Raw genomic sequence first — 18648 nt, 5'->3', positions numbered from 1 at the left:
TGCCATAATTTAGTGGCACAGCATACTTTTGCATGAAGTAGTGTAGTGGCAAATTCAGAAGTGCAGGGTTCTGTCAGGATAGGTCACAGCCATGCCCCTTATAGCCACGCCTCCTCCCCACTTTTCCTCATTTCCCATGCTCTCCCTGCCACCTTCCAAGCCCACACTCCACTACATCAGATCCCAATGAGTCAATCAGCATGAAAGGGAAAGCTGTGTCTTAGCTACTGAGAAGAGTCTTCTTAGTGGCTGACTCAGCTCCTTTCACTCTGATCGGCTCTAATCAGCACAGAAGGACAAGAACACCTATCAAGTTCCCTTTTCATGCTGATTGGATCCTTCATAGGGACCTGGCTGGGACCCTGCACCCCAAAAAGGAATGGGTCTATGACCCTCTGTGACCCTGGATGACTACACCCTGTTTACATGTAGAAAGTTCAAGGTTCAATCTCTGGCATCTTCACTTGAAAAAAAATGGCTAGGAAAAAACCTCTGCCTCAGACCTTAGAAAGAGTAGACAGTAGAGGGCTTTATACAGTAAAAATGTAAATGGATTGCCTTCAAGTCAACCCCGACTTATGGTGACCCTATGAACAGGGTTTTCATGAGGCTGAGAGGCAGTGACTGGCCCAAGGTCACCCAGTGAGCTTCATGGCTACGTGGGGATTCGAACCCTGGTCTCCCAGGTCGTAGTCCAACAACTTAACCACTACACCACACTGGCTCTATACATAGTAGGCATATATATTTATATTTAAGTGCATGGAAGGTGAAAGATAATGTAAAAGTTGTACATCACCAGATAAACAGGTGTGTGTGTGTCAGGAGGGGGGGGGAAGTGACATCCAGAACTGCTAGTCTTAATTGCAGGCATCTGTCAGAGAGGAAAAGCAGATACATTTTTTTCCCTTTTGCACAAATAAGCTCAATTTAAATTTCAGGATACAAGAAACTGCAGGGTACTTCATGGGTGAAAATATCCCCATACATTCTTCCTCCAACTTGGGGTCCCCCAAAAGAACAGAGTAGATCATCTTCTCTCTCTCTCTTCCCTTCAAAGGCGGAAGAATCTTCTTCTCTACCTGCCCCCAAAATGTACATTCAGTAACTATTACTGAGTGAGTTAGCCACAGTAACATTTGAACTGGGTACTCACTGGTTCACAGCCCCTTAGCCATTATGTTGCTGTAGCCTACAACAGCAGCCTGCAGAAAGGCAATGGCAAGGAAAAAGAATGAGAAAAGATGCCTTTAACACTGCTGCCTGGAAAGGTATTCGGCGACCCACCAGGTGTTGTTCTTCCAGGTGATCTTGATACTCCCAGAGACTGAACTTGCAATGTATGCCATGCTAAGCCGCCTTTGATGAAAAGGAAACGTGCATGACTATGCATACACATGCATGAAAGAAATCCATGGGTAGGTCATGCCTTTGCATGAATGACGCTGTAGAGTTCTTTCAAGGAAAACCAAGAAACGTTTGTGATGGACTTCTTGATCTTGCGGACTGAGTTATCAGAGGGAGGGTCCGATGTAAACGAACTGCTTTGACACGCACCCCTCACTGGAGGTATAAGTCGACAACACAAAGCAGGTGACAATTAAAATAAGGAATACTTGTATGATTTTTTTAAAAAAAAATAAACAGAAACAGCATGCAGCAACAGGGAAATCAGAGCCCAGTAATATTGGCAACACTATTGCATGGTTCCTTGATTTCCCTTTCATCCAAGCTTTGAGATGAATAAATCATTCATTTGAATCAAAAACAATCCAGCATCTTGTGGCACATGAAATATTAACACATTTATAGTAGCACAAGCTTTAGTCGGCTCCTCCATGCTCTGCACAAAGTACATTAACAGGTATTTAGGGGTGGACGAACATACGCATGGTGCAGTGGTGAAAGTTCACGTCTGCATCTGCTGCTAATCTCAGATGAATTTCATGACAGTCCAAAACCAGATTATCTATTTTCCTCACTTTAGGATCATAGGAAGCTGCCTTATACTGCGTCAGGCCATTAGCCTATCTAGCTCAATACTGTCGACACTGACTGGCAGTGGCTCTCCATGATATCAGACAGGGGAGTCTCTCCAAGCCTGACCTGGAGATGCCGGGGATTGAAGCTGGGACCTTCTGCATGCAAAGCAGATGCTCTACCACTGAGCTACGACCGCTCCAAAAAAGACATACAGCTTAGGAACCCTTCCCTTGAGGCACTGGACATATAGCCGGTGAAAGCTGACAATCCCATTCAGTGATGATCATCACTCACTGCTGTTTCTCTGCATTTTCAGACTTTTGCAACAGTGCCTGGGAATGAGAGCATGCAAATGTAAATGTCAGCATCCTCCTAATTTTGGATGCACACACACACAGGACAAGGTGGGGTGCAGGGAAGAAACCATTGGGCTCTGTTGCTTTGTTGAGTGATGGCAGCACAAGGTCCCCTTTTAGAATTCATTTGAAACTGACTTTTTGCATGTAACAGTCTAAGCTCTCCTGGGACCGGATTCCCCAAATAAGTAAATGTGGCATGCAAGTCACTTCCAGCACAAACACAGCATTATCTAGCTATCGAAGACTGAAGCAGAATCAAAGTTACACATGCATCAGAACTGCAGGAAAATGCTAGCATCAACAAATACCTCTCTCTCCCATCTAGTAAACCAAAGCTACATCACTTTCCTCTCTTAACAGCAGATGCAAACCCTAAATTAAGCAGGGAAGCTGGCTCCTGATTTCTTCTCAATGCCAACCCCAAACACCAACATGCCAAGAAAGCCAGAAACTTGGGTTTTTATCTGTTGATGTCGCTGCGAAATTTTGGTGAAGAATTCAAAGATGCATTTTTGTCCCTTCCTCCTCTCCCACTCCCCAAATCTAATATCGGTCATAATAACACAACAAGGGACAGAGGTGATGCGAAGCCTCCACTGGTGCTGCTGAGAAGCGCTGACGGCAGAAAATGCATTCGAAAGCAACGAGACAGATTTGCCAGCATCTGGGAGGAGAACCAGAGCCACATCACTCACCGAAAAGGCAGGTTTCGCTGGAACAAAAGCAGAGAGCTCTGGTCCCCAGCAGAAGATTCCCCCGTCAGCCACCGAGTTCACGTTTGCCTTTATAATTAAGCCAAGCAGCTGCTCAGTCACTGAATCTGATGAATTATAAAACGGGTCGCTCCCAGACTCTCATATTTTACATCACAGGGGGAGGTCATTCAGCGAGGCACACTCACACACGCACACATGCTGCCTGTGTACATGTATTCGGCTATAACTCGTCCCAATAAACACATTAGAGCTGGCAGCAGGGACTGTAATTGGTGCTCAGGATGTGCAAGCGCAAGCCAATAGAACACTGAGACTCCCACCCTTGGCCTCCGTGCAACATCCCCAATTGTCACTCGCCGCACCTTGTTAAGGTGGAACGGTCAAGCCCATGTCAAGGCTGGCAGGAGGGCCAAGGAAGGCATTTGTGGTGCCAGACTTCATGTTGTATCAGAATGGAAGAGCAGGGCAACCACCAAATCCATATAAATCCATGTGTTTGTGTTTCAGAGTTGCTCAATACCAGTCAGTGTGGGAGACTTAATCAGTACAGTAGGGCCCCGCTTTTCGGTGTTCCGCTAATACAGCGGCTAAAATTAGAGTAAGGCCCCACTCATACGGTGCTTGTTCTGCTTTTACGGCATTTTTGGAGTGTCGGACGCCATTTTATTGAAGGAATTCCACTTTTTGGTGGGTTTACCCGCTGTATGAGTGGGGACCTATTGTATAGAGTACAGCCCAACCCGGGTATAGCAATGAACGAATCTGTCAGTTTTTGGTTCTCTCAATTTCTCATTTTCCCAATCTTAAATTCAGTTGTCCTCACTTCCACATCAGTTTGCAATTTTTTTAAAAAAATCTTTATGAAAATTCTTCAGCATTTAGTGCAAATTTCTCCTAATAAACACATTTTTCTATGCCGTTTTGACAAACAAACAATATAAAGCAATTTTCCCTAATATAATGCATTTTTTATGTTGCGTGCACACTTTACCCTAATATATGCATTTTTTGTACAAAAACTTTGGCTGGAGAACTGCATTGCAAAATTCAGAAAAGTGTGAATTTCAAAGGATAGCTATGTTTCAGCTGGCATGTTATTTTGGAAAGTGTGCTTTTGGTAAGTTCATCTTTAAATGAATCTAATTTCACCCTCATCGCTACCTAGGTGAGAGATGGGGAGGGAGTGATTATGCGGCGGTTTGTATGACACTGTGTTGCCCTACATCAGATGTTGTTGCTGAACTACAGCTCCCCCATCATCCCTGGCCACTGGCCATGCTTGCTAGGGATGATGGGAATGGTAGTTCAGTTATATCTGGAGGTGAGCCATACCTGCCTTAAATGGAGGTGGGTGAATGAGATGTTAAGTATGCTTAATGCTGCTACACATTTTTGTAGACCAGTTGTTTGCTCTTTAATAACTGGTTGGACGGGGATTATAGTAGGGCCACGCTTTTCAGCGGCCTGCTTTTCGGCATTCCGCTAATATGGTGGCTTTCAATTACAGTAAGGCCCCTCATACGTTTCTTGTTCAGCTTTTATGGCATTTTTCAGGCATCGGGCACCATGCTACTGAATGAGTTCCGCTTTTAGGAAGGCATCTGGAACGTAACCCGCCATATGCGTGGGGCCCTACTGTAGTTATCTGTGTTGTTGGTGATGCACGAGAGCAAGGCCTGGATGGAGAGACTTGCTAAGATTGCTGCAGGGGGTCAGAGTGTGGGCACAGCTACTATAACCATTCTGTTTAGATATTGATGATGCTGTTTTGTGGACTTCATTGTGCTTTTCTGCTTGATTTTTTTTATCCATAATCTTATCACGTTTAAGGGAATATAGTCCCCTGTTAATCGTGCTGCTTTTAAACGTGTATTTTATATTTGACCATCTGTAATGCTTTATTTTGATATTTATAATGCTTATTTGATGCTTTAATTTTTTAAAAAAATTAAAAAGCAGTAGGATGGCACAGCGCATATCAATATAGCTAAGTACAAAGAAAATATAAAGCATTAACAATTCCTGCAAACCAAATAATGAGACGTAGGGTTTTCTAGTTTTGCAGCAATTCCGGCACCCATTCTAGTCCTTGTTCCAGAGCCTAAGGAATGCCCCCATTATTCCTGTTGTGGGTCTATGCTGTTTAATATAAATTACAAATATGTCCCATACCACAGAATAGTCTAATGCTGACGATTTCCCCTTTGCTGTTCGCAACTTGCCAGTTTTTCGACCCCCACAATATGCGAGAGGCAGATGATCCAGTTACCTGTTGTTAAACAGTTCCTCGCAGCTGTCAGCTGCCAATATGAAGCCAATCAAAGTCCCGTGGAAAAGCCTACCATTTTCTTCTAAATTGCTTTAATTTAGGTTGTAAACCGCTTTGAGGTGGTTGTTTGTTTTTTAAAAAAAAAAATATAAAGTGGCATAGAGATGTTTTTAAATAAATACAGCGGGGGTATGTGCTGTGTGAGCTTCTTCAGGCACGAATGTATTGTGGAAATGTGTCATACAATTTTTTTTTAAAAGGATGGTGATTTAAATTTGATGGGTAAGGGGCATGTTTTCGGGGGTTTCTCTGAGTTTGGCTCGGATGTGGTGAGGGAGCTTCTCAGCTTTCCTCTCCAAAATGGAGGGGGGGAGCCAGAAATGTTCCCCAACCCAAAGACAGTGCTCAGAGGGCGTGTCACCGCAACCACCTCCATTGCCTTCTCATCACCCAAATCTTCCCCAAATCCATCCCTGTTACCCTCCCAATCAGACAGTATCCCAAGACGCTTACTCCCTTCCCTCTTTCTTAACTGGCATGGTGAAAGGGGAACCCTTGCCTGGATTTTCTCTTACTTTATTATTGTTAGGGTGAAAAGGGAATGGCTTGCCCTGCTTCCGGAACATAGGGAGCTGCCTTCTACTGAGTCAGACCACGGCCCCGTCTAGCTTAGTATTGCTTATGCTGACTTGGTGGCAGCTTTCCAGGATTTCGGACCCTCGTCTCACCCAAGCTGTACCTGGAGAAGCTGGGGATTGAACCTGGGACCTTCTGCATGCAAAACAGATGCTCTGCCACGGAGCTACAGCCCTTCCTCTCCCCCCCTTCCACTTTTCCTCCACTAGGGCACTATGGGTTCTTCTGAGAGAGCAGGTCTTTCCATTGCAAGGTCCCCGAACCCGCTATGCCCAGCATTTCAAGTGCAGGGCAATGATGGAGGGAAGTCAGAAAAGGAGCAGAAAAGCCTTCCAAGAGTCTACCATACCCCATTAAGGCTTAGGAGAGGAACTTCGGGCCTGGGGGACAAATGTGGCCCTCCAGGCCTCTCTCTTCAGCCTTCAGAATCTTCTCTAGGCCACCCTCCTCAGCCAATCATGCCCCTCGTACCCTCCTTCAGTGCCGAATGTGGAATGTGTCCCAAAACTGTGACGATGCCCTTGCTTGCCTGGATGACTGTTGCATACACACCATACATTTCGTGCACAGGACTCCCCCCCCCAAAATTGGTGGGAACTGTAGTTGTTAAGGGTGCTGGAAATCATAGCTCTGTGAGTGGCAAGCCACAGTTCCCAGCATTCTTTGGGGGGGGCAGTCATGAGCTTTCAATGTGCCTTAAATGTATGGTGTGTATGCAGCTAGAGAGCTAAACGTTTGATTTATATTGTACAAAAGTAGGAGTCACATCCATTTCTCCCCCCACTTTTGCCTCTTGCTCCACCCACCACTGGCATGCACCCCCCTGGGAAGTTTGCTACAAGGGAATGTGGCCCTTGATCTGAAACATGTTCTTCACTCCAAGCTTAGGAGGTGGAGGGAATGCAGCAGATGGCACAGGACTTTCTGTCTCAAGCACTCAGATTTTGAGTCCTTGGGAAAGAACATTTGTAGCTTGGAATGCTCACGTCCCATTTGCACCCAAGTCTTCTGAGCTAGGTTCAAATCTGAGTTAGTCTTGGACAAACTTCATACATTGTCAATAGCGGGCAAGGAGGGGCCAGAACCCTTGCCTGAATTTTCTCTTACTTTATTATTGCTAGGGTGCCTTTTAAAGCCTTCACAAGGTGGCAAACAGCCATAAAAATACCAAATCATGCTTTAAAAAAAGCAAATGTTTAAAACAACCACCTACAAAGTTGCAGGCCAGCAAACACCATTGTATAAATGACAACAAAATGAAACTCAAAACAGCCTCTCATCAGCAGTACTAAAAGTCCTTAAAGAAAAAGCTTGCCTAAATTAGTGAGGGGTTTTTTTTAAGCCCATTTAAAAGTCTGCACTAATGGGGCCATACACAAATCACTTGGGAGGGTTCCACAAATGGGGAGCCACCACCGAGAATGCTCCGTATTTGGTGCCCACCAATCCAATTGAACTTAAAGACAGGCCTACGAGGAGGGCTTCTGCAGCTGATCTCAGGGCCTAGGCAGACTTGTCTGGGTGAAAGAAGTCCTTCTGCCCCCTCCCCAACCTGCTAGACCTCAATTGTTGGTGTATTGTAAATGTTATAACATTTATGTTATCAAAATGAATTCTTTGTTTGGATTGTTATATTGTGTTTGAATAGTCGTTGGACTGTCACTGTAATGTTACATTGATATGCCTTTTTTCTTTTGTGTTGTGGGTCACTTTGGGTGCATTTGTGAGGAAAAGCGGCATACAAATTGAATGAATGAATTGTTCTCACAGGAGGGCTGTGAGAACAGGAGAAAAACTGGTAAGGGGATAGTACAAACAGAGGAAAGGATGCAGTGATCTGTCTGCTCCACTTCCTTCCACTCTGGCCACTTGAGCAGCAGAACTGCAGATGCGGCAGAGGCCTGCTGTTCCATAAAGCCCACCAGGCTTCAACCCCCCCAGTCAAGAGGAGAGGTCAATAACTGGATGGATCAATAACTGGTTAAGAAACAGAAAGCAGAGAGTAGGAATCAATGGGCAGTTCCCCAACGGAGAGATAAAACCTTAATTTCTGCAGCTCTTAAGCACCTCCCAGCTTCAGAGCAAGGGAGCTAGAGGTGGGGGCAGGCAGTTAATGAATGATGTAAGAATTCATTAATTGCAAGCCTGTTTATCTCTCAAGGTGAGAGCAAGTGCCCTTTTGTTATAATGATATTGGAAGAAAGGTTGGACAGATATAAAATAATGAATTATGAAAAAATAATTAGGAAAATTATCATCTCCATTATCATTAGAGATGGTTGAAATGTACACACACGCACACACACAGTTCACAGACACTTTGAATTTCTTGGATATGAATGTTTGGTAAATATTGCAACGGAGTGCTAAAATAAACAGTCTGATAGACTGGTGGTTGAAAGAATAAGGTTTATTACTACTGGGAAATAAAGTCAGTCTGACTACAGGCATACATCTGGCCACTGTAAAGCCATGACGCTAGTATTCACATACATTAGCTCTGACTGACTAGAAGGCAGAGGAAGGAAGGAAAACCAGAGAAAATACTAACAAGTGGTTACTAAAGAAGGAATCACTGATGGAAGAATAGGTTGCCTTTCTGTCTGTCGCCCCCCACTGGTTCAACTCACTTGTTACAAGCATAGGTGCTTTACTCCCAACAAAATATGGAATTTGCATTACAGGAAGTAGTGATGGCCACCGACTCGGATGGTTTCAAAAGAAGTTTACACAAATCCATGAAGGATAAGGCTATCGGTGGCTACTAGTCACCATGGCTATGTTCTACCTCCACTGTCGGAGGCAATATGGCTCTGACTACCAGCTGCTCGGAATCACAAGTCAGAAGAGTGCTGTTGCACTCAGGACTAGGGTTGCCAGGTCCATGGCCTGAGCCTGTATTTTTAGGAGAAGAGAACGTCAGCCAAGTGTAGGTGTTCTTGCACCTCTGTAATGGGAAAAACCACAAGGTGGAATTCTCCCTTCCCCCTGCACAACTTTTAAAGATACAGAAGACCTCTTGGTTGCCAGGCTAATGCTATGGAACTTCCCCTTCCTTGCCTCTCTTTGCAATACCCCCAACTCTGCTCTAGATGGTACCCCCCCAATCATTTGGAGCAGATTCGGAGGGTGCATTGGAGGCTGCAGGGGACAGGAAGTTCCACGGCACACGCAGAAGTCTGCTGCATGAGCAGAACGGCAGTGCTGGATGCAACCTTAGGAATCGAGGTTGGCTGGCTGGCCCGAGACATTTTGCTGAGCTAGTTGAAGGACAAGATATCCTCCTTCCCTTCCATTCCATAGAAGATGACAACTAGACTGGCAGTTGAGTCAGCTGGACACTTCCGACATGGACTCTGGGGTTACATCTGCACCATACTTTTAAAGCTCTAAAATACCACTTTAAACAGTCATGGCTTCTCCAAAGGAATCCTGGGAACTGTAGTTTGTTAAGGGTGCTGAGAGTTGTTTGGAGACCTGTATCCCCCTTTTAGAACTATAATTCCCAGAGCTCCCTAGGAAGAAGAATGGATTATGAAACTACTCTGGGAATTGTAGGCCTGTGAGGGAGATAGTGGTCTCCTAACAACTGTCAGCATCCTTAACAAAATACAGTTCCGAGAATTCTTTGGGGGATGCCCTGGCTGTTGTAGCATCATAGACCTACTAGACCCACGTCTTTTTTGACGGCAGGCATGTCTACATCATAACAGCTAATTTTGGTTAGCCAACCATCACAAGGATTTTGGGGATTGGAGAAAAGAGCACTTTCCTCTGGCAAGTCACGCCCCCTCTGCACCCCCAAATCTCTGCAATGTGCAATACCTCCCTCACTCTTTGTTCTTCCAGAAAGAATGCTCTGTTAAATAGAATACACACCAAGGATAACCATGTGGCATGTTATTGAATCTAATATTATTCTGTTTAATGATGCATTCCTTCTTGGCTCTTTGTCCAGCTCATTGCTCAAATCACCCTTGTGCAATTTGTCCATCGTCGTGAATGTAAAGCAGCATTAGAGAGAGAGAGAGAGAGAGAGAGAGAGACGTCATTGCCTCCATAGTTTCCATCAGACAAGACTGTCTGACTAAATCAGGTGTGGGGAACCCTTTTCAGCCCAAGGGCATCATTCCCTTGAGGTCAATCTTCTAGAGTCCACATGACAATGATGGGTTGGCCAGAGGCAAAAGTGGGAAGAGCAATTTTACGTTTGTATGCTAAGCTAGAGAGCCAGTATGGTGTAGTGGTTAAGGTGCTGGACTATGACCTGGGAGACCAGGGTTAGTTTGTTAGTTAGTTATTATTTATTTATATCCTGCCATCCTTCCAATACTGGAACTCGCGACAGCTTCCAGATAAAAGCATATATAATTAAAACATACAGAATCTACATTAAAATGAAATTAAACTACAACCAATATTAAAACCAATCATACTGCTAGATAAAAAGGAATCAAAACCAATTTAAAAATAGTAAAATTCAGCATTAGTAGTGCAGTTCCCAGCAGTCCCAACTTTACCAACCATCAGTACCAAAAGCTTGTTGGAATAAGAAAGTCTTTGCTTGATGCCGGAAGGACTGCAGGGAGGGGGTCATTCTTATATCCCTAGGAAGAGGATTCCACAGCCTAGGGGCCACCACCAAGAAGGCCCTATCCTGCTTCCCCACCAATCGTACTTGAGAGGAGCTGGGTACTGAGAGAAGGGCCTCTCCTGAAGATCTCAGGGCCCGGCACTTCCGGGAAGGGTTGCTTTGCCTGTGCTGCCTCTGAGCGAGCTCTCATCTCAGAAGAAGCTTTTTCAGCTTTAAAATTAGTCAGAACGCTCTTTTTGACTGATAAAGATTTTCTCCCGGGCAGGGAGAAACGTAGAGATCAACCCCAAAGCCTGTTTTTGTGGGGAGGACTGGATTTCATTTATTTATGAGAGAAAGTTCAAACTGCAATGCCGGACGGACTTTCATCAAGCTCTAGCTGATTACAGCGACACGTTTATCTTTTCTTTAAAGAAAAAACGGACTCTAACAGGCAGATAAGCATCCTTCTTTCTATCTTCTTTTTCCACTTGGCTTAAATTGGTGCAGCAAAAAAGAGATTTGTCAATGAATCAGCTGTGAAGAAATTCTAGGTGAGTTTTGGCTTTTCTCTTTCACTAACGAAATTAAGGAGGAAAGAAATCGAAAAAGCTTATCTTTGTTTTTATCGCAAAAAGCTGTCCTGGAGGTGCATTCTAAAGATATCAACGGAAGAGGGATTTCTATTTCGAGGAGGGGGGGGATTTTTTTTTTTGGTCTATTTCATTTTGACGAATCTGCTTGTTCATGACGCCACTAATTGTTTTGATGTTGGGAACTAAGTTTGTTTTGTATTCCTGAACACATAGAGATAAGGCAGGCTGTATTGTCTACACTGATACAAGCAAGCCTGAAATATTAACCCAATTGTGGCTGAAATAATTTTTGTCTCTGTGGTTTTAAAAATGACAACCAGGAAAGTGAATGAGACCATGGAAGAAATTATGTTTCAGAAAATAATGGGTGAGATTGAGATAACGAAACAAACCCTGAGACAGGGTAGACTGGAGATGAAAATTGAACTTAACAAAATGACGCAGGAGCTTAAAGAAATAGTGGATTCTGTGAGAGAGGAGTTTGATGGGATAGGGAAGCTACAAGACCTGGAGATTGGAACAAATGTGAAATTTGAAAAAGATTTGGATTTTATGGATGTTAGAAATAAAGTTGACTGTTTGGAATTCATCGTTGTCTCTGAAGAAATTAATGAAGATTTTGGTGGTAAAGTTATCAATGTCTTGGATAATTTTCTGGACTGGAATGATGTGATGGAGTTTGACATAGAAAAAATCTATGGAGTTGGCTACAGATATGTGACAGTGGAGAAACTCTTAAGAGATGAGCCAGTGCATTTTGTAAAAAAGAAGAACAGAGATATGACTTTGCAGCAATACTTCAGCAACATATTCAGAATTCTTGACTGGAATGATGTGATGGGGCTTGACATGGAAAAAATTTATGGAATTAACTACAAATATGTGACAGAGCAGAGATGCACCCAGAGCAGAGATGTGACTTTACAACAATATTTCAACAACATATTCAGAATTGATGGCAAAGACATATTTGTGATGGGGGAAATTCCCATCAGACTCTTGTTATATGACTATGGCTACGACAGCAAGATCATCATGGGATACTGATAATGGACGAATGGCTACTGAAATTACTGGACTTAACAGGATTATTGAAGATGGAAGATGGAGTTAATATAGATAATGGAAGAATGGCACCCTAGCGAGGGAGCCTGCTCCATGAGCTAGAGGGAGCCCCAGCTGATGAAGCGTCAAGGCCCCAGCTGACAAAGCATCAAGGCAAGTTAAGCAGCAGAGCGAAAAGAGGGTAAGTAGCTCCCATTTATTCCATTATTTAATTGAAGTAAAACAGCTCAGAGCAATAAGTAATAAGGGCAGCCCAAGGTCACCCTGAGCTAGGAGCCAAATCCTGAAAGAACCTATATCTTAGGAGACAGATCCTAGGAGAAGGAAGCCCATAGAAAGCTAGTTTTCAACACCACCCTAGCAGGAAAGCTTCAGGGGACACTGTAAACAAGGCTAAATTCCAGTCGGAGAGAAGGGGGAAAAGGAAACTCCACCGACACATACAGGGAGAGAGTCAGCTCAGTCCTTGCTAAAAAGGGCAGCTTCAGCCTTCCTGAAACACAACCACAAGCTCTGTTTCCCTAGGTTAAAGAAAGGTCAGGCTGTTCTAGGTGGGAAAACAACAAAGACAAAAGACTTGCCTGGAAGGCGCAGCCCCTTGATTAGATTAAAAGCAGCCAAAAGCTTAAACAGCCCCGCCCCTCGCTCAGGAAGGAAGGAAGCCTGAGAGAATACTAAAGAGTTAAGCCCCAGCTGACAGCCATCAGCCTCAAGTAACACATCATTGGCTGGCAGCAGTAGCTGGGAGGAACCAGCCACACATATAAAGTCAGAGCACCCTAGCGAGGGAGCCCGCTCCACGAGCTAGAGGGAGCCCGCTCCACGAGCTAGAGGGAGCCCGCTCCACGAGCTAGAGGGAGCCCGCTCCACGAGCTAGAGGGAGCCCGCTCCACGAGCTAGAGGGAGCCCGCTCCACGAGCTAGAGGGAGCCCGCTCCACGAGCTAGAGGGAGCCCGCTCCACGAGCTAGAGGGAGCCCGCTCCACGAGCTAGAGGGAGCCCGCTCCACGAGCTAGAGGGAGCCCCAGCGGACGACGCGTCAAGGCCCCAGCGGACGACGCGTCAAGGCCCCAGCGGACGACGCGTCAAGGCCCCAGCGGACGACGCGTCAAGGCCCCAGCGGACGACGCGTCAAGGCCCCAGCGGACGACGCGTCAAGGCCCCAGCGGACGACGCGTCAAGGCCCCAGCGGACGACGCGTCAAGGCCCCAGCGGACGACGCGTCAAGGCCCCAGCGGACGACGCGTCAAGGCCCCAGCGGACGACGCGTCAAGGCCCCAGCGGACGACGCGTCAAGGCCCCAGCGGACGACGCGTCAAGGCCCCAGCGGACGACGCGTCAAGGCCCCAGCGGACGACGCGTCAAGGGGAGTTAAGCAGCAGAGCGAAAAGAGGGTAAGTAGCTCCCATTTATTCCATTATTTAATTGAAGTAAAACAGCTCAGAGCAATAAGTAATAAGGGCAGCCCAAGGTCACCCTGAGCTAGGAGCCAAATCCTGAAAGAACCAATATCTTAGGAGACAGATCCTAGGAGAAGGAAGCCCATAGAAAGCTAGTTTTCAACACCACCCTAGCAGGAAAGCTTCAGGGGACACTGTAAACAAGGCTAAATTCCAGTCGGAGAGAAGGGGGAAAAGGAAACTCCACCGACACATACAGGGAGAGAGTCAGCTCAGTTCTTGCTAAAAAGGGCAGCTTCAGCCTTCCTGAAACACAACCACAAGCTCTGTTTCCCTAGGTTAAAGAAAGGTCAGGCTGTTCTAGGTGGGAAAACAACAAACACAAAAGACTTGCCTGGAAGGCGCAGCCCCTTGATTAGATTAAAAGCAGCCAAAAGCTTAAACAGCCCCGCCCCTCGCTCAGGAAGGAAGGAAGCCTGAGAGAATACTAAAGAGTTAAGCCCCAGCTGATAGCCATCAGCCTCAAGTAACACATCATTGGCTGGCAGCAGTAGCTGGGAGGAACCAGCCACACATATAAAGTCAGAGCACCCTAGCGAGGGAGCCTGCTCCACGAGCCAGAGGGAGCCCCAGCTGACAAAGCGTCAAGGCGAGTTAAGCAGCAGAGCGAGTTTGGCAGCAGGGTGAGGCGGCCAGGGCCCCCCACTCTGCCCGTCTGTTCCCTGACCTCAACTAAACCGCAGTCTCCAACCCATTGACGTAATAAACCTTAAACAAAACTATGCAGGTAAGAAGCCAGCAGGGGTGTGGGGGCTTTCCAGTGTTTTGCACCGCCTGCAGCATGTACGACTATCTGCCTGTTGGACAGAAGTCGTGGGTGTGCTCTCGCTGCAATGAGCTCCTGGCTCTCCGGGAACGACTTCATTTCCTTGAGGCCAAGGTGGCGGACCTGGAAAAGCTGAGAGAGGCAGAGAGGTGTGTGGAGGAGGCCTTCAGGGACGTTATACCTGTGTCCCACTCCAACGATGATAGCTTTCCCGCTATCATGGACAACGATGGTCTCGGGGAAGGAGAGCATCCAGCTGAGGAAGAGGGAAACGATCCCTTAGAAGGGACCCATTCCTTGGGGGATGAGCAGCTATCCTCTCGTGCCGAGGATATATCTCCAGGGGGTGGAGGGATCCTTGTAGTGGGTGATTCGATCATTAGGAACATAGACAGTGGGGTGTGTGATGGGCGTGTAGACCGCAAGGTGTTTTGCCTGCCTGGTGCGAAGGTTGCGGATATCGCCCGTCGTTTAGATAGTTTGGTAGACAGTGCTGGGGAGGAGTCAGTGGTCGTGGTGCACGTTGGCACCAACGACATGGGGAAATGCAGCTGTGAGGTCCTGGAAGCAAAATTTAGGTTGCTAGGTAGGATGCTGAAAGCCAGGACCTTCAAGGTGGCTTTCTCTGAAATGCTACCGGTTCCACGCGCAGGACCAGCCAGACAGGCCCAGCTTCGCAGTCTCAATGCGTGGATGAGACGATGGTGTCGGGTGGAAGGGTTCGGATTTGTTAGGCACTGGGGAACTTTTTGGGACAAGCCGGGCCTGTACAAAAGGGACGGGCTCCACTTGAACCAGAATGGAACCAGACTGCTGGCACTTAAAATTAAAAAGGTAGCAGAGCAGCTTTTAAACTGACTGAGGGGGGAAACCCGACAGGAGCTGAGAAAGGTCCGGTTCGGAATAAACCTCCCCCCTGGGATAAAAACCAAAGAAATGATGAAATTTTAAAAGGGGTAGGCCTAGAAGTAGGCATTGTGAGAGCAGGGGCACAGGATATAAATTCAAAAGAGCAAAATTACCACAGGCCTAACCACAAGTGCCAAAGACACTTGAAGAGAGACACTGCTTACAAGTGCCTGTACGCTAATGCTAGGAGCCTGCGAACCAAGATGGGAGAACTGGAGTGCTTGGTCTTAGAGAAGAGCATTGATATAGTGAGCATAACCGAGACCTGGTGGAATGGAGAAAACCAGTGGGATACGGTTATCCCTGGATATAAACTATATCGGAAGGACAGGGAAGGACGTATTGGTGGCGGAGTCGCTCTATACGTGAAAGAAGGCAATGAATCCAGCAAGCTCGAAACCCCAAAAGAGGCAGACTCCTCCACAGAATCGTTGTGGGTGGTGATACCATGCCCCAGGAGGGACTTAATACTGGGAACGATCTATCGTCCCCCTGATCAAAATGCTCAGGGAGACCTTGAGATGAGATATGAAATTGAGGAAGCATCCAAACTAGGAAATGTGGTAGTAATGGGTGACTTCAACTACCCGGACATAGACTGGCTGCATATGTGTTCCAGTCATGACAAAGAAGCAAAGTTTCTAGATATTCTAAATGACTATTCCCTAGATCAGTTGGTCATGGAACCGACCAGAGGGACGGCAACCCTGGACTTAATCCTCAGTGGGGACCGGGACCTGGTGCGAGATGTAAGTGTTGTTGAACCGATTGGGAGCAGTGACCACAGTGCTATTAAATTAAACATACATGTAACTGGCCAATTGCCAAGAAAATCCAACACGGTCACATTTGACTTCAAAAGAGGAAACTTCACAAAAATGAGGGGATTGGTAAAAAGAAAGCTGAAAAACAAAGTCCAGAGGGTCACATCACTCGAAAATGCTTGGAAGTTGTTTAAAAACACTATATTAGAAGCTCAACTGGAGTGCATATCGCAGATCAGAAAAGGTACCGCCAGGGCCAAGAAGATCCCAGCATGGTTAACGAGCAAAGTCAAGGAAGCTCTTAGAGGCAAAAAGTCTTCCTTCAGAAAATGGAAGTCTTGTCCGAATGAAGAAAATAAAAAAGAACACAAACTCTGCAAAAGAAATGCGAGAAGACAATAAGGGATGCTCAAAAAGAATTTGAGGAGCACATTGCTAAGAACATAAAAACCAACAACAAAAAATGCTATAAATACATTCAAAGCAGGAGACCATCTAGGGAGACAATTGGACCCTTGGATGATAAGGGAGTCAAAGGTGTACTAAAGAACGATAAGGAGATTGCAGAGAAGCTAAATGAATTCTTTGCATCTGTCTTCACAGTGGAAGATATAGGGCAGATCCCTGAACCTGAACTAACATTTGCAGGAAGGGATTCTGAGGAACTAAGACAAATAGTGGTAACGAGAGAGGAAGTTCTAAGCTTAATGGACAATATAAAAACTGACAAATCACCGGGCCCGGATGGCATCTACCCGAGAGTTCTCAAAGAACTCAAAGGTGAAATTGCTGATCTGCTAACTAAAATATGTAACTTGTCCCTCGGGTCCTCCTCCGTGCCTGAGGACTGGAAAGTGGCAAATGTAACGCCAATCTTCAAAAAGGGATCCAGAGGGGATCCCGGAAATTACAGGCCAGTTAGCTTAACTTCTGTCCCTGGAAAACTGGTAGAAAGTATGATTAAAGCTAGATTAACTAAGCACATAGAAGAACAAGCCTTGCTGAAGCAGAGCCAGCATGGCTTCTGCAAGGGAAAGTCCTGTCTCAGCAACCTATTAGAATTCTTTGAGAGTGTCAACAAGCATATAGATAGAGGTGATCCAGTGGACATAGTGTACTTAGACTTTCAAAAAGCGTTTGACAAGGTACCTCACCAAAGGCTTCTGAGGAAGCTTAGCAGTCATGGAATAAGAGGAGAGGTCCTCTTGTGGATAAGGAATTGGTTAAGAAGCAGAAAGCAGAGAGTAGGAATCAACAGACAGTTTTCCCAATGGAGGGCTGTAGAAAGTAGAGTCCCTCAAGGATCGGTATTGGGACCTGTACTTTTCAACTTGTTCATTAATGACCTAGAATTAGGAGTGAGCAGTGAAGTGGCCAAGTTTGCTGACGACACTAAATTGTTCAGGGTTGTTAAAACAAAAAGGGATTGCGAAGAGCTCCAAAAAGACCTCTCCAAACTGAGTGAATGGGCGGAAAAATGGCAAATGCAATTCAATATAAACAAGTGTAAAATTATGCATATTGGAGCAAAAAATCTTAATTTCACATATACACTCATGGGGTCTGAACTGGCGGTGACCGACCAGGAGAGAGACCTCGGGGTTGTAGTGGACAGCACGATGAAAATGTCGACCCAGTGTGCGGCAGCTGTGAAAAAGGCAAATTCCATGCTAGCGATAATTAGGAAAGGTATTGAAAATAAAACAGCCGATATCATAATGCCGTTGTATAAATCTATGGTGCGGCCGCATTTGGAATACTGTGTACAATTCTGGTCGCTTCATCTCAAAAAGGATATTATAGAGTTGGAAAAGGTTCAGAAGAGGGCAACCAGAATGATCAAGGGGATGGAGCGACTCCCTTACGAGGAAAGGTTGCAGCATTTGGGGCTTTTTAGTTTAGAGAAAAGGCGGGTCAGAGGAGACATGATAGAAGTGTATAAAATTATGCATGGCATTGAGAATGTGGATAGAGAAAAGTTCTTCTCCCTCTCTCATAATACTAGAACTCGTGGACATTCAAAGAAGCTGAATGTTGGAAGATTCAGGACAGACAAAAGGAAGTACTTCTTTACTCAGCGCATAGTTAAACTATGGAATTTGCTCCCACAAGATGCAGTAATGGCCACCAGCTTGGACGGCTTTAAAAGAAGATTAGACAAATTCATGGAGGACAGGGCTATCAATGGCTACTAGCCATGATGGCTGTGCTCTGCCACCCTAGTCAGAGGCAGCATGCTTCTGAAAACCAGTTGCCGGAAGCCTCAGGAGGGGAGAGTGTTCTTGCACTCGGGTCCTGCTTGCGGGCTTCCCCCAGGCACCTGGTTGGCCACTGTGAGAACAGGATGCTGGACTAGATGGGCCACTGGCCTGATCCAGCAGGCTCTTCTTATGTTCTTATGTTCTTATGGCTATTGAAATTATTGGGCCTAACAGATTTGAATTAGATGGATTAAACGATATGTTTATTTGGAGAAAAATTGAAAGATATATCTTTCAAGGAATTGAAACCTCTCTTTGACTTTTTGTGGAAAGAATAAAATAATGTTTATGA

General features: G+C 45.7%; 1 protein-coding gene across 13 annotated transcripts in view; it reads right to left on the bottom strand.

Moving 5' to 3' along the window:
* DLG2 (discs large MAGUK scaffold protein 2) overlaps window positions 1–18648 on the bottom strand; it is a 1398326-nt gene that overhangs the window by 187900 nt on the left and 1191778 nt on the right. Inside the window, exon 1 of one of the 13 annotated variants that reach the window (XM_061628939.1) lies at window positions 3038–3098. The exons of the other annotated variants lie outside the window; for them this stretch is intronic. The gene's annotated coding sequence lies outside the window, so the exon portion shown is untranslated. Of the gene's footprint in view, window positions 1–3037; window positions 3099–18648 lie in introns of those variants that run through there. 13 annotated transcript variants of the gene reach the window in all.

Source organism: Rhineura floridana, chromosome 5 (assembly GCF_030035675.1).
Source record: "Rhineura floridana isolate rRhiFlo1 chromosome 5, rRhiFlo1.hap2, whole genome shotgun sequence".
Lineage (NCBI taxonomy): Eukaryota > Metazoa > Chordata > Lepidosauria > Squamata > Rhineuridae > Rhineura > Rhineura floridana.
This window is presented reverse-complemented; position numbering and strand designations above follow the sequence as displayed.